This window comes from Rhinolophus ferrumequinum, chromosome 18 (assembly GCF_004115265.2).
Source record: "Rhinolophus ferrumequinum isolate MPI-CBG mRhiFer1 chromosome 18, mRhiFer1_v1.p, whole genome shotgun sequence".
Classification (NCBI taxonomy): Eukaryota; Metazoa; Chordata; class Mammalia; order Chiroptera; family Rhinolophidae; genus Rhinolophus; species Rhinolophus ferrumequinum.
Genome location: NC_046301.1, coordinates 45,411,770 through 45,425,325, shown reverse-complemented (window position 1 = coordinate 45,425,325; position 13,556 = coordinate 45,411,770). Strand labels below are relative to the sequence as shown.

The following is a 13,556-nucleotide window of genomic DNA, read 5'->3' as shown; positions in this document are numbered from 1 at the left end:
GTTAGAGGCTCCTATCAAAACATTTAGAACAGGCTCTTTTTTTGTTTTTTAGTTTTGGGCTCTGGTCTCTAGTCTTAAGGAAACATTCTATTATATAAGAATAGAATGTACATAGGAAGACTTTTTTTTCTATTAAATTTATTGGGGTGACAGTGGTTAGTAAAATTTTATAGGTTTCAAGTGTACAATTCTCTAATATATCATCTATATGGCACACTGTGTGCTCACCACCCAGAGTCTGTTCTCCTTCCATCAAGGTATATTTGACTTTTATAATAGAGATGTCCCTAGAGAGAATGAACTCAGCTGAAAAGTAGTGAACTTCTGATTATTGAATAAATTTGTTGTAAAGAGAATCCTGTTTATGAAGAATACGCAAAGGTAGCACCGTCAAAATCTTTTCCCATCCAACATTTCTAGGGGTAAACAGGTTTTTGTTTTTGTATTTGTGTGTCTGTGAGGAAGAGGTTAAAAAAAAAAAATCATTGAATTCTGAGTCCTCCCATCCATTGAATGACTCCATAAGCATTTATTGGGCACCCGTTTGATGTTGGGTACTATCTTAAGATATTGTGATACAATGATGAAAGGCAAAAGTAAAAATGAATTGCAGTGAAAATATAGAGAGGTGCCCGCAACCCAAATGAACAGCCATCTGCCTGTATTCTCATTTTTCTCTAGATATTTCTAAAGCAAGATGCTATGTTACATATGCAGCTATGTGGTATATAAAGAATTATATATTGAGGCACAGTCCCTTTCCTCGGGGCTTATGATAAAATTAGAGGCAAGACTAGCACATAAAAATAATTCAATTTCATTATAAAATTTAAATAAAACTACACCATTATGTGCAAAGTCCCAAAGCCGTTCATGGTTGTCAGCAGGATTCTGCAGAAAATGTATTTTATGGGACTATCAGTGGCTCTAGATGGTCAGAGAAAACTCAGTAAAAGAGTAAGACTTGAGTATGTGAAAAATCTCAGAATCCAGTCCCCTCCCTTCTTCAGGAAGAACATAAAAGCCATGGTTTCAAGTTTTCTGTGGGAGCATCTTATTCACTAGATAATGAGATGCTAGAGAAAGGGTAGCATTTTCCCTCATGTTTGGGTAGGATGAGCCAAAGCGTTTAAAATAAGAATCTCCAAGATGGTCTGTGGGTGATGTGAACATCAGCTTAATCAGCTCTGTTATTATTAGGGGTAGATCGTTTTAGGTAAGTGGAAGTGGCTGTTCTATAAAAATGTAATCTCTGAGTCATTCTCCAAGCACAGCAGGCTTTGGGCGCTGAGTCTCCAACTTCAAATGGGTGCCCGTCCCTAACATATAAAGGTCGCAATTCTCTTAGTAGGTTGATGACACTTTTCGATCCTCATCTGTCTTGTGAGCAAGGAGAGGAAAGTGATCTTTTGTCCATGAGCAGGAAAAGTGTCTGGATAATTCTTTTTAAGGATGTTTGAAAGGAAACAAGAATCAAAGCTGTATAGTTAGTGACAGGAACTGGAGCCCACTTCCCCAGGACACAATTGTACATATTCTCCCCCTAGTTTTGTCTGAGTGGCTAATATTCTAAAATATCGATCCTCACCCCACCCCAGCCCTGTCCAGACCAGCCAGGTCCCACCGTGTCTGAAATTTCAACATTATTGATACATTTTTTTTGTTGTTTTCTATTTCCCTGGGTTCTTTGATATACAAGCAAATAATTCATTTTGAACAGCTAGTGAAAAGTCAGACCCGCTTGCACTGGTTGTCTTGGGGAGGAAAGCATAAAGGTACAGTGAAAGCAACATGAGAAAAACGTTGATTCGCTTAGACTATACCTATTTGTGAAATATCATACCAAGTCCGACTAAGAATAGGAAAATGCAATGACCAATGCAGCCCACTAAGACCTCCTAAGGGCATGCTTAGTACTTACTTCTGAATGATACGGAAGAGTGGAATCTGGTCTTCTTCTGGAAATCCTTCTCTCCATGAGTACTTCCCTGGGCCTTCTGGACACAGAATGGCTCCTTTGTATGAGCTCCCATGGTTCTTTGCTTGTGCCTTCACTTGGCACTTTCTTCTCTGGAGCATGTAGTCAAGTCACGTGTATTCGTATCCATTTCCCCACTAGACTGTGAGTATCAAAGATTATAAAGTCCTAAGGTCAGGGATCACACCCTTGACATGTGTGTATCTTCCCATGGACTAACAGTCATTCATTCAGTTATTCCATCATGGAGTCACCTGGGCAAGTGGTCATTCCGTCTAATACAATTATCCATTCTATGCTAATCACTGAGAACACAATTTGGCCCTGCCCTCACAGAGCTTATGGAAGAGAAAGAAAAATACGTAAAAAATGAAGACAGTAAATATCTGGAGATTAGTAATGCAAATTAGCAGGAAATTTTGTTTCTATCTAGGTGATCAGAAAATGCTTCATAGAAATGTCCTGAAGGTCCTTGACTATGAAATAGAAACTGCTCTAGGGGTCCCTGTCGTGAGTGAGGACCCCCATGTGAGGGATGATGGCTGGCTCCAGAGAGCATGGCCAGGAGAAAGTGGGGTCTGAGACCTGGGATGACCCAGCATGTGTATGTTGATCCAGAGAGTCAGCTAAGTGGGAAAGAAGGTGGTTGTGAGACAAGTAGAAAGTGGTACTTGCACTTCTAATTATCAGAGAAAGTATAGTTTCACGTGGTCGAGGCTCATACCAGGAAGACTGGAAAACTGATAGTCAGCCCTCAAGAAATGTTTGCTCGTGGGCTAGAGGACTGATGAGTGCGTGGGGTTTCTGCTGACTCCATTCCTACAGGGATAACCAAGACCCTTCAGCAAGATGTCTGAGTGACCCACAGAGTATGTTCTTTTAAATACTGAATGAATGAATGAATCAAAGGTAAAGTTCAAGGCAGAAGATGCACCCCATAGACTGGGATAACACAATATATGATGAGGGATAATAGAAAATTGAGTCTCCTGAACAAAGTAGTCCCTAAGGGTTGACATAGGATTGGCTTGTTAAGCAAGAGAATTTGAGGAGCAAGACAGAGACCGCTCCCAGATTCTAGGATTAAGTGAGTGACTTGATCCTAACCACTTTGTTGCATGTAAGGTTCTCATTGTATTGCAGCCTCAGTGAGAATTAGGTTAGGGCTGACCCCAACCTGACCGGGGGTGTTGCACGTCCTGGGGAATTAGGTATGAGCAGCTAGGAATGAAGAGGAGACAGGAGGCAGTAACCGAGAGTACGCTGTGCCCTGAACAAATGATTGAAGAGTGAAAATTGAATCAATTGGCTTTCCGCAAATTGACGGATGACTTCTGCGGTTTCTCACCCCACTGAATTGACCAACTGTCTGAAGATTATATTGATGCAACCTGGAGCCCCGAGGAGAAAAGTCCAGAGATGGGTTGCTGGACGCGTCGATGATCTGAATGGATGGAGCACCAAAAAAGAGGCCATTGGGATGTTGCTGCTGAGGGTCCAATTTTTAAGCTTGGTTTCTAGCATCTGAGTTTTAGAGGAAATGGCCAGAGAAGGAACCGGTCCATTCACAGGGACACGTGGGATGCAGAAAACTTTCTATCGGTTGCTCTGTTTTGGCGGATATTTAAGGAGACCTAGCTTAGCTTTCCATAACGTGGGTATGGAGTTAACACAGTCAGGTAAGACAGTCACTGTGCTGAGTCCCTTTGCTGGCCACTCCCCATCCACTCTACCCCTTTTCCTCGTGCTCTGTGACCAGGGACAGGGGCCTGCATTAGCAAGTCCCTTGCTTCAGGGTGAATTCAGCTCCAGGAGGAGGTGAGAAAAGGAAAAGAGGAGGTGTGTTTATTCCCCCAACTCTCCCTGCCTTTGGGCTGGCGGGGGATGGCTTGTTCCTTGCTCAGAGGTCTCAGGTCCTGACAGACACTCAGCATTCTCCAGGCTCTAGGAACTGCTTCCTCTCTTCACCCCTTCAGGCCTGATGGACCTTCAGACCTCTGCGGCTTTCCCAGCCAGGTCCTGCCTCTAAAGGTTAACCCTAACCCCTGCCCACACCTTTGTGAAAAATCTGTTACAAAGGAGACAACCGGCCCAAAGTGGAGTCACTTGTTTTAAGGCCCACGCGGCAAACCAAGACTTAATATCTCACCTAATTACACTTTCAACCTTCCCCAGACTGTCACCTTTAACCAGCCAACCTGGAATTTTCTGGTCAGCAAGAGGGAGTAAGCAGATGAAAGGGCCCTTCCCTTCCCCTGAGGAGGGCTACCTCGCCTGAAACAAGGCATTCTTCGCTAGTAATTTCCCTTCTTCCACTCCCTCTCTGACTTTAAAAACCTTTCCTTTTCAGCAGCTTGAGGGAGCACCCTTCTAGCTGCTAGATGGGGTATTGCTCGATTCATGAATCGTTCAATAAAGCCAATTAGATCTTTAAACTTTACTTGGCTGGATTGTTATTGAACAGATCATTATATTAAATTCACTTTTAGCTAAAAGTGAGGCATCCACATCCTGCTCAGGTCCTTCCTGGTGGCCTGTGCGGGAGGCACCCTCACCGTGGGCCAGTTTACTGCATTCACTTGCCGACACAGGAGCCCGTCCTACCTGGTGAACTCCACTTCTCAGAAGGAGTGAAAGGCCTTAGTGAAAACCCATTCACACCACCTGATAACTACCTTAAGGCATACCTTTCTGGACTCGGTGGTATCATTTACCGTGTAATACGCATAACAAAAGCTATCATTCTTTCTTGTGTAATTAAATGCTTCCCGAATTTCCTCATCAATAAAGCCTGGATAATACCATCTATCTCTCAGAGTTGTAAGGAGGATAACTGGGTAGCGTGAATAGCCCAAGGTCACCGGTTAGTAAGTGGCAGAAGCAGGATTTGAACCCAAGACCTCTGATCCCAAGTTCAGGGTCCTTTCCACCAAATCATGTGTCTCTGGACAGCACATCATCTTTATGTTGCTAACAAAGCCCAGTTTTGATGGAGATAACTCTGTACCAGATTGGTTCCTGGGAGGGTATGAAAGAAAGAAAAGGGCTTCCTGTGTTTCTGGAGTTTAAAAGTGTATTTTCTTTCTTGCACTAGGTGGTAGGTAAACCCGAACAAAGTAATCCTTGCCATTAGATTGACTGTGGATCATACGAGAACACTTGTATGCACACTATTCCTAAAAACCACCCCGTGGGGTAGGTATAAGTATTGTCGTACCCCTTATGTGACTATGGAAAGGGAGGTCAAAGGTCATTCAGTTACTAACCAGAGTCAAAAATGCCACCCAGCTCTGTCCAGTTCCACAGCCTGGGGCCTGCCCCCCCGCCCCCATCCCATCATCATGTTTATGTCATGTAGCTACACCCAGAGAAGATGGAAGACACAAAGCCCTCACTCCTGGGAAATATCTCCTCTTTTCTTTACTAGGACACTAAGCCCTCAAACAACACTGAGGCGATGGTGAGGTGACCGTTTCGCTATTACAGATGGAGGCGGATGGTGAGCTTTTCCCCTAAACTGAGCTGACTTTTCCTGGGGGTGGACCCAGAGACCCCTGTTGAGTTTTGAAGGAGGGATGGCTGCCATCATGATGTTATACTAGTCAGAAAATTCTGGGCCACCCGCCCCGCCCCTCCCCCCCCCAACACACACACAGACTGGGGAAGACCTGCTTCATTGCTTGTACTGGGATTTCCATGCACGCCTGGCCTTTTCTGCTGATTAATAACTGAAAGGAGATGAATAGTCAATGTCCCCCATGATAATTACCAAATTCCTATATGGGAAGGGGGGATCCCACCCAGGGCTTTATAAATATTGAATCTGGATCCTCTTAGCTCTATAGCCTCTGGCCATGTTTCAGGTGCCCTTTAATTTGGTGGCTTCATAGCCCAGGGCACTGGAGTCACAGACGCCCCAATCCAGAAGGGTGCATCACACGCTCAGAGCCCCTCTCTCTGCGACTCTCCCCTTCCCCTCTGAGATGCCAGGTCTACAAGGAAGGGTTGCGCAGAGTCTCTCTGGTTCTTTTAGTCTTTTTTTCCCCGGAGGGTCAACCACTCCTATGCAAAATGATGTTTGGACTAGGAGCTTGAGATAAATTACTCAGAGCAGCGACTCCTTAATGTAAATAATTTAGCTTAATAAATAAGTTAAAGTCTCCAGTCTTTTCAGTGCCTGACAGCTCGTTCACCTCCTGTCTCCTCAGCTCATCAAGCTGTGCTTGCTGCCAGGACTTCTCAGAGGCTGATGGCCTTTTCCTGTCCTGTCACAACAAACGGCATTTTGTAAGATATCGCCTTTTCAAGTACTTCCTCGGTGTCTTCCCAATCACTCAGCAGAGTCATTGAAACAAGCAGCCAATTTGCAGGGGAGAGGGTGTGTGTGTGTGTGTGTGTGTGTGTGTGTGTAGCGGGGGACAGCCTGCATGCAGGGGGCTGGTGAAGAGGGCAGTGACCCTCCTCTGATGAGGGCAGGTCCTGGGGAGGGGACAGGTGGGAGACCACGACGGGGAGGCAAGGAGGGACCTGTGGGGAAGCAAAGGGAAGCCTGAGAACAGATCTGAGGATGTGTGAGACACAGAAAGAGGAGCGCTATGGATCGGTACTCACTGAAAACCAGGCCGGACAAGCAGGAGAGGTAGGAAAGCCGTTCAGCTCAGTGAAGACCTGTGTCAAGACAGCACAGCGTTGTGTTGGGAGCCTAAGTTCAGAGCTGACAACCTGGGGCATGTCACACCCCTCTCCAAATTCAGTGACCTGCCCTCCACAGTGAGAGGGAGGGAAGCTGGCTCTTGGTGAGGCTCTACTGTGTGCAGGCCCTGGGGAGGGGGAAGGTGCTGGCAGATACAACTCTTTGGATTCCCACCATAATGAGCAGGCAGTGGGCATACAGTTGTTCCAGCTTTCTCCAAGCTTTTTTTGGCTCTAGGATGCTGGGATCCATCTCCTCTAAGCTTGGCAGGGACAGGAGACCCAAGAGTGCACACACATCCATTAAAAAATGAAATCAACATTCCTATTTGAAGAGTCCACAGCTGCTGAGCCATCCATTCCCTAACAAGACTCACCTCTGAGAGGGGAAATGACTGCAGTCCCCTAGCTGCCCTCCAGGACCATGCAAAGGAGGCAGCAGGCAGAGGCCAGCTCTGCGTGGGGAATGTACTCCTACACCAAAGAGGGCTGTTCCCTCCAGCACCAACCCCAACCCAACACCACAATCCAATTAAAGTAATTGTCGCCTAAACAGCCCTTGCAGAAGAGAAGCAGCAGCTATGGGGGAAGGAGGCTAGGGGTACAGCATCCTTCAAGGGAACCGGATGGCTTGAAAATGCAAGAAACAATTTCTCTAGATGGAAAATGAACGCAATGAATCTGAGTGCGGCAGGAAATCTTATGAGAAAATAAGACTTTGGGAGGATTTATTGAAAGACATAATTGCAACAAGTATATTGATTTTACATAGATAAGAAAACAAATGTTGGCAGGGATTGAATTTGGTTTATTACATTTATTTCCCCACAGAGTTAATGCATTTAAAAACATGGTTTATTTTTCAAATGGAGAAACATTGTTTTCAGAGACCTTTATTAGGTCCCTGCCAGTTCCCCTGACTTCCCTTTCCAAGAAAATTGGTTTGTATGTGGGGTTGGGGGAAGAAACGGCGTGGGGATCCTCCTTTTTTTTCTGGGAGGTCCCGGAACCAAAGGCTGTTGGTACTTCCTAGGCAGGGAAGAGTCAGGGCTGTCACTTCCTGCTCTGTGTCCTGCCTCCTTCTCCAGGAGGGAAGCCACAGGTACTAGGGTGTTGAGAGAGAACTCAGTAATGAGCAGGTGGTTATGCTCTTCTTACACATCTAAAAGCTCAGACCCAAGTGACTGCGGGCTTGTGGCCACAACATCAGTCAGAAACCTTCTGGAAGCAGACAGGAGGGGCCCTGGCCTCTGACTTCCCTGTCAAACTCCTTGCACCAATCCCAAAGTTGTACTGATGTCACAGTGGGTTGACAGGAGCAGTGATGAGTACAACTTTGGGGTATGTAGGGGAGCAAACTTTGCCACCCCAAGATGCATCTGTTTGGCATGAGAATCATTTTAGGTGGATTACTTTTTAAACAGCAGAAGACTCAGGAAGATTTTGTTTTCACCTCCTCCCAGGGCCTAAAAAAATGTAGAGTCTGGACCAGGAAGAGAGCTATTACCAAAAATAAGTTCTTACATCAGAAAAAGTTCTCTGCATGGCTTCTCGGCAAACATTTGTGTGCTGAGCATTTGCTCTTCCCATCTCCCTACGAAGTGCCTTTCTTCTCTTTAAAGGCCCAGCCCCCTACCCCCTTCTCCTTAGTTCAGGATGGCGTATAAGCCTCAATTGCCCTACTTCTTAGAGCCTCACAGCTTTGGAATTCCTGTACGGACAATGTTAAATTTGTCTTTTTCCTGTTAATCTGTTTTATGTTAATTGGAACATTTGAGCAGCCAAAGAACCTAAAAGGGTAGAAGGAAAATTGTTCCACTCCTACAAGAGCCTACAGCTTGTCAGTCCTATGTTCATCCTTTCCAGGGCCCCATGAGGGAGCCGTCATCTCTATTTTCCAGATGCGGATATTGGGCCTTAGAGATTAAGAACCTTGACAAGTGGATCTGCCTAACTCCAAAGCTGATGAGTTTTACTTGTCTTCCATTCAAGGGACTGAGTTTTGTGCCAGTTCTTGTGACAAGGTATCTATTCCTGGTTCTGTGCAAGGATCCAGGAACCTTGGCTCACTCCTCAAGCCTGATAGTAGGATGCACAGCTGGATCTGAGGGGAGGCAAGGAAGAAGGGACACAAGAAAAAGAATGGAGGCCCCCTCTCCTGGGACTCTGACCCTGGTACCTGAGGACCCCCTCTCAGTGACACCAATGTTTTGGGCTGGCTCATCTAATTGCCACACACATGCCAACCTCTTCCCCTGCTGACAGTATTTAGCCCAGCCACCCCTGGACCTGATGTCCATTCCAGATCTCCTGGTGGAGCCCAGGACTCAAGACAAAACAGAACGCCTCCCAAACCTCGTCACGTCTGATGAGGTTTCATATCTGAACTCGAAACAGCAGCTTTAGCCTTCCCTGAGCATGTGGGCACCTATAAAGCATTTCCATTCCTGTCTGATAGCTTTGGCCATGTAAATTATTCGGAATTAATCCTGCTTGCTCCTAAACCTCCCTGCAGCTTTTCACAAGTAACTAATACTTGTCTTAATCACATCCGAGGCACAGCTTTATATGCCACTTGCAACAACACATTCAATTATGATTGATTGGAATTTAAGTTCTGATTTCTCTTAGAACATAATCAGTCCTGAATGGGAAATTTTTACAGTGACAATTAAAATAATGAAAGTGAACTTTAAATGACATTCAAACAGTGTCACCTGGGAATAACTCCACAGTGCTGGCCTCCGGCTGCATTCTGGGAGCTCCCATACTCAAAGGGCTTCGGTCTTGCACCACTGTTAATATACTTGGTGTGGTATGAGGACCAGGGTTAATCCCTCACCAGCAGCCCGTCTAAAATCCTATGCACGTTGCCTGCATCATGTGTTTCCCTGGGCCGATTTATATTTACATCCAAAAGTCAGGTTAATTGTGCAAGTGTGTAAACAGTCACCAAATAGCTCCAACAAGGGAAACTCTCTGCTTTGGGAATCCTCTTCTAGGAAACGGGCAGAGGTCTGAAGGGTCTTTCCAAGTGGTAGATCAGGGCCCTTTGAAAACCACTGGTCTGAAACGTAGCCCAGTGTTCAGGTCTCCCTCTGAGTGATGGCTCCCCAACCTGGGGCTGATAGAAAACCATGCATGTGGCTGGCTGGGAGCCCGGTCTGCTTACAGAGAACAGGTGTGAAGTGACCTCGGATGCTACGCCTAGGTAAACTCATCACACACCGCATGGAAGAAAAGTCCACCTAAGACAGGGAGATTATGTTCATACCTTCGGCTCTTAGAATGACTTGTTTTCACCGCCTGACCCAGGACGACAGGAAACCTATGCCTAACAGATTGCCCTGGTGTGACAGACAGGCTTTTAGTTCCACTGGATTCCATCCCAGACAAGTCATTTGAGCCTTTTCGTCGCCTCTTCATCACCCACTAGCCTTCCTTGCAGGTCTTGTTTTAATTCATAGTCTTGACTTAACCTGGAATACATCCATCCCACCGGCTTTCCTGTACTCCTAACTGCTCATCCTTGAAGCTCAGTGTGTTGTGTCCGTCTTTTCATGGGTGCCTCTGCGACAATGTCCTGCTCACTCCTCTCTCTGTGGCTGTCCCTGAAGAATACATTTAATCTAACATCTTATTAAGATGTCGGCAGTCTTCTTGTGTGGGAGCCACATACATCTTGTTTTTATATATAATAAAATATTAGTTAGATAGTAATAAAGAGGGTTAGTGAGATTTAAAAAATTGGCGGAAAATGTTTTCTTGGTTTGTGGAATCCCTGAAAGCATGTTTTGGGTTCATTTCCCTTCATTTCACAGCTGAACAAACGGAGGCTCAGATGTTGTTTTACTGTTTTGCAATGACTTTGTTACAAATGATTTCCTGTCACTAGATTGTAAGCAGGCATCAGGTTTCACACTTTTCTTGTATGTGTCACAGTATTAAGCATAGGTCTCAGGAGCCAGAGCCCACGTCAGTCAGGTCTCACCAGGAAATGAGTGGCGTTCTTCAGAAATTTGATGGCAATTTAATAAAGGGACTTTTACAATGATCTGGGTTATGGAAAAGTACAGTACCTCAGAGGGAGCATTACCACCCCTGGGCTGAAGGAGCAGAACCTTGGAAGGGTAGCTGTTAGGAAAAGGTCATCTAATAAAAGCTGTGTCTTTGGTAAAGGGAAGGGAAGCCTCTTCCCATCTCAGTAGGAAGAAGCCCAGACACAAATATCCTAATCTCAATCTGCTCCCACCCTCTGATCTGCTGGTGTCTCCCATTGGCCAAACCCAATGAGAAACCGGAGGGTAAGAGATAGTGGGACAAACCATCCCTGTCTGCCAGGAACTGAGAAGTATCCTGGGATGCAGGACAATCAGTGTTAAAACTGGAAATGTCTTGGTCAAACCAGGAAGTTTGGTCATCCTAGCAAGAGAGCAGTTCACAGAGGCCAGCCCTCTGGACATGATGAGAAAGACTGAATTTAGAGGAGAAATCAAGAGACGTATGTATGTATCTCCTATGAGGCCATAGTAGCTATTTATAGATTTGAATAAAGAACCATGATTATTGGTATGTATGAATCTGTGTTTATTTCTTCCCGATTTATAACCTCAAGGTCAGGTTAGAAAATATGATAGATAAATAGGACTTCCTGATACCTTAATTGGTTGGTCTCAGGCTCATTTCTACCAGACCCGTGGACAACTTCCACACTGCTGGCCATTTCAGATACCTTAGAAGGTATTGCTGTCTTACTCTCCACACCCACTCACACAGCCACGTTTCACCAAGTGCCTGTTTTCGTGCCAGCCACCGTGTTCGGTGCAGGGCACATGCTTGGAAAGTAGTGTAGGACCACGACTCTCGAGGCGGTAACAGGCTACAGGAGAAGACAACGATACACTAAGTAAGAGTTACCAATATCAAACTTTGTAGGTGGCAAATAAAGGAAATCAATTCTTTTAGTCATAGTTATGCAATGAGACACTGGAGACGTCCTTTTAACTCCGCTACCGTTTCCTCACTTCTAAATGAAAATCTGGAATAAAAGGGTCCTAGGTCCCTCTGGCTCTCCGGTGCTATGGTTCAAGGGAGAGAGCCATTTCTGTGGACTGAGGGAGTCAATGCAGTTTGCACAGGCAAACACTAGACTCGGAATGAATAATGGTCATGTTACCACGATTCCGTGATGACTATATGTCAAGTGGGTAGTATTATTGGCTGACTAATTTTCACAATAATCATTTGACGGGGGTATTGATTAGCCAAATTTCACATGGGATGAATTTCCCATGTAGACTTTTTGCATCGTGACACAACCAATAATTCAGGTTTGTCCGACTCCAAAGCACGTGCACTTTCCATTACACTGCGCTGCCTCTCTAAGAAGACTTACTTAAAAGAGGGATATGGTTTTCATTATTGTGGAAGTAAAAAGGTAATGAAAGTCTTCAACACCTCCTAACCCCAAACTTGCAGAACTATATCCCTCCTTCCCATTTATTAGATCGCAAAAAATTGACCACGATGTTCACTCCTCCCTGTATTTACAGCTTTTTCAATGGTACTTTGCAGTTCCTTCCATAAATAATTGAAGTCTCCTTCCCTGCCTCTTTTAGCTGAGCTTTTCTTTTGACTTGTTTTGGCCGACACGATGCCAGTAGAAATGAAAATATGCCAGTTCTAAGCTTAGGTCTCAAGAGGCACTCGGCAATTCCACTCTCTCCCAGAACCCTTCTCAGCCACCATGTGAAGAAGCTCAGGCTAGCCTCCTCAAGAAAGATCTCAGGGGACAGAGACAAGCCACCTGAGGCCGCTTTATATTTGTCAGCTTCCACCCAACCCAGAAGATGACTATAGATGTGTGTGTCAGCCCAGCTGAGACAAAAACAATTATTCAGCTACGCCCAGGACTCATTGGTTGTTTGCAAGATCATGAGCGAAATAAGCAAAAGGGTGTTATTTAAGCTTCGACATTTGGGGGTGCTTTGAATGCAATACAAGCTAACTACTAAAGCAGTCCTCATTCCAAAGTGAATCATCCAGATGAGTGGGGCTCCTTCACCTAGACCAGATGCTCTCTGGGAAATTCCCAGACCATAACTTTTAAAGGCCACTCTCCTTATTCCCTTCTCCCCAAACTAGTTGCTGAACCCCACCTTGGCCCAAGTCAGTGTGACACGATGTAGGAGTCCGTCTTCCTGAGCATCAAGACAGCTTCTTTGCTGCATATAATGGGTTTGACAGTGTCCAAAGCTGTTCACATGGCAGACAATAAAGAAACAAAATATAATATGCTGAAAATTAAGCTTGGAAAAGAATATATAATAGATTTCCTCACTGAGACTGAATATCTATCTCAAATTTTCTAAGTCTAATATTTCTTCATGTGTAGAATTATGATCAGCTCATTAAAGCTTCTATTTTAAACTTTAAATGTATTTTTCCCTTCAAAACTAACCCAACTACATCCAGAGTTTCTAAAATGTTTCATCAATAAATCTATTATATAGTAAAAAATTACTACCCATGCAGAGAAGCAAAGAAAGGGAACTTAAAAATCAAGAAATAAAATACTCAAAAGAAGCAGACTTCTAATAATCTAAATATTGGAATTAGCAGCTAAGGTTTTCCAAATACTTATGATTACCATTAGTAAACAACACACACACAAAGGTGGACAGAATGGGTGAAAATATGAAATTCTTTGAACAGTGAAGAGAATCGGTGCATTTTACTGTATGCAATACCTTAATGGAAGTGCCCAAAACAAACAAACAAACAAACAAAACACTATTCTGACCCTGAGCTTTCTCTCAAGGTTAAACCCTCTGAACCAAATTGACATCTTTCTTCAAGCCCTCCCAGAACATAATTAACTTAGAAC

At 44.6% G+C, this 13,556-nt stretch overlaps 1 pseudogene; it reads right to left on the bottom strand.

Annotated features, from left to right (window-relative positions):
* The window catches only part of LOC117038459 (ribosome biogenesis protein NSA2 homolog), a 192,980-nt pseudogene that overhangs the window by 25,727 nt on the left and 153,697 nt on the right, over positions 1 to 13,556 (bottom strand).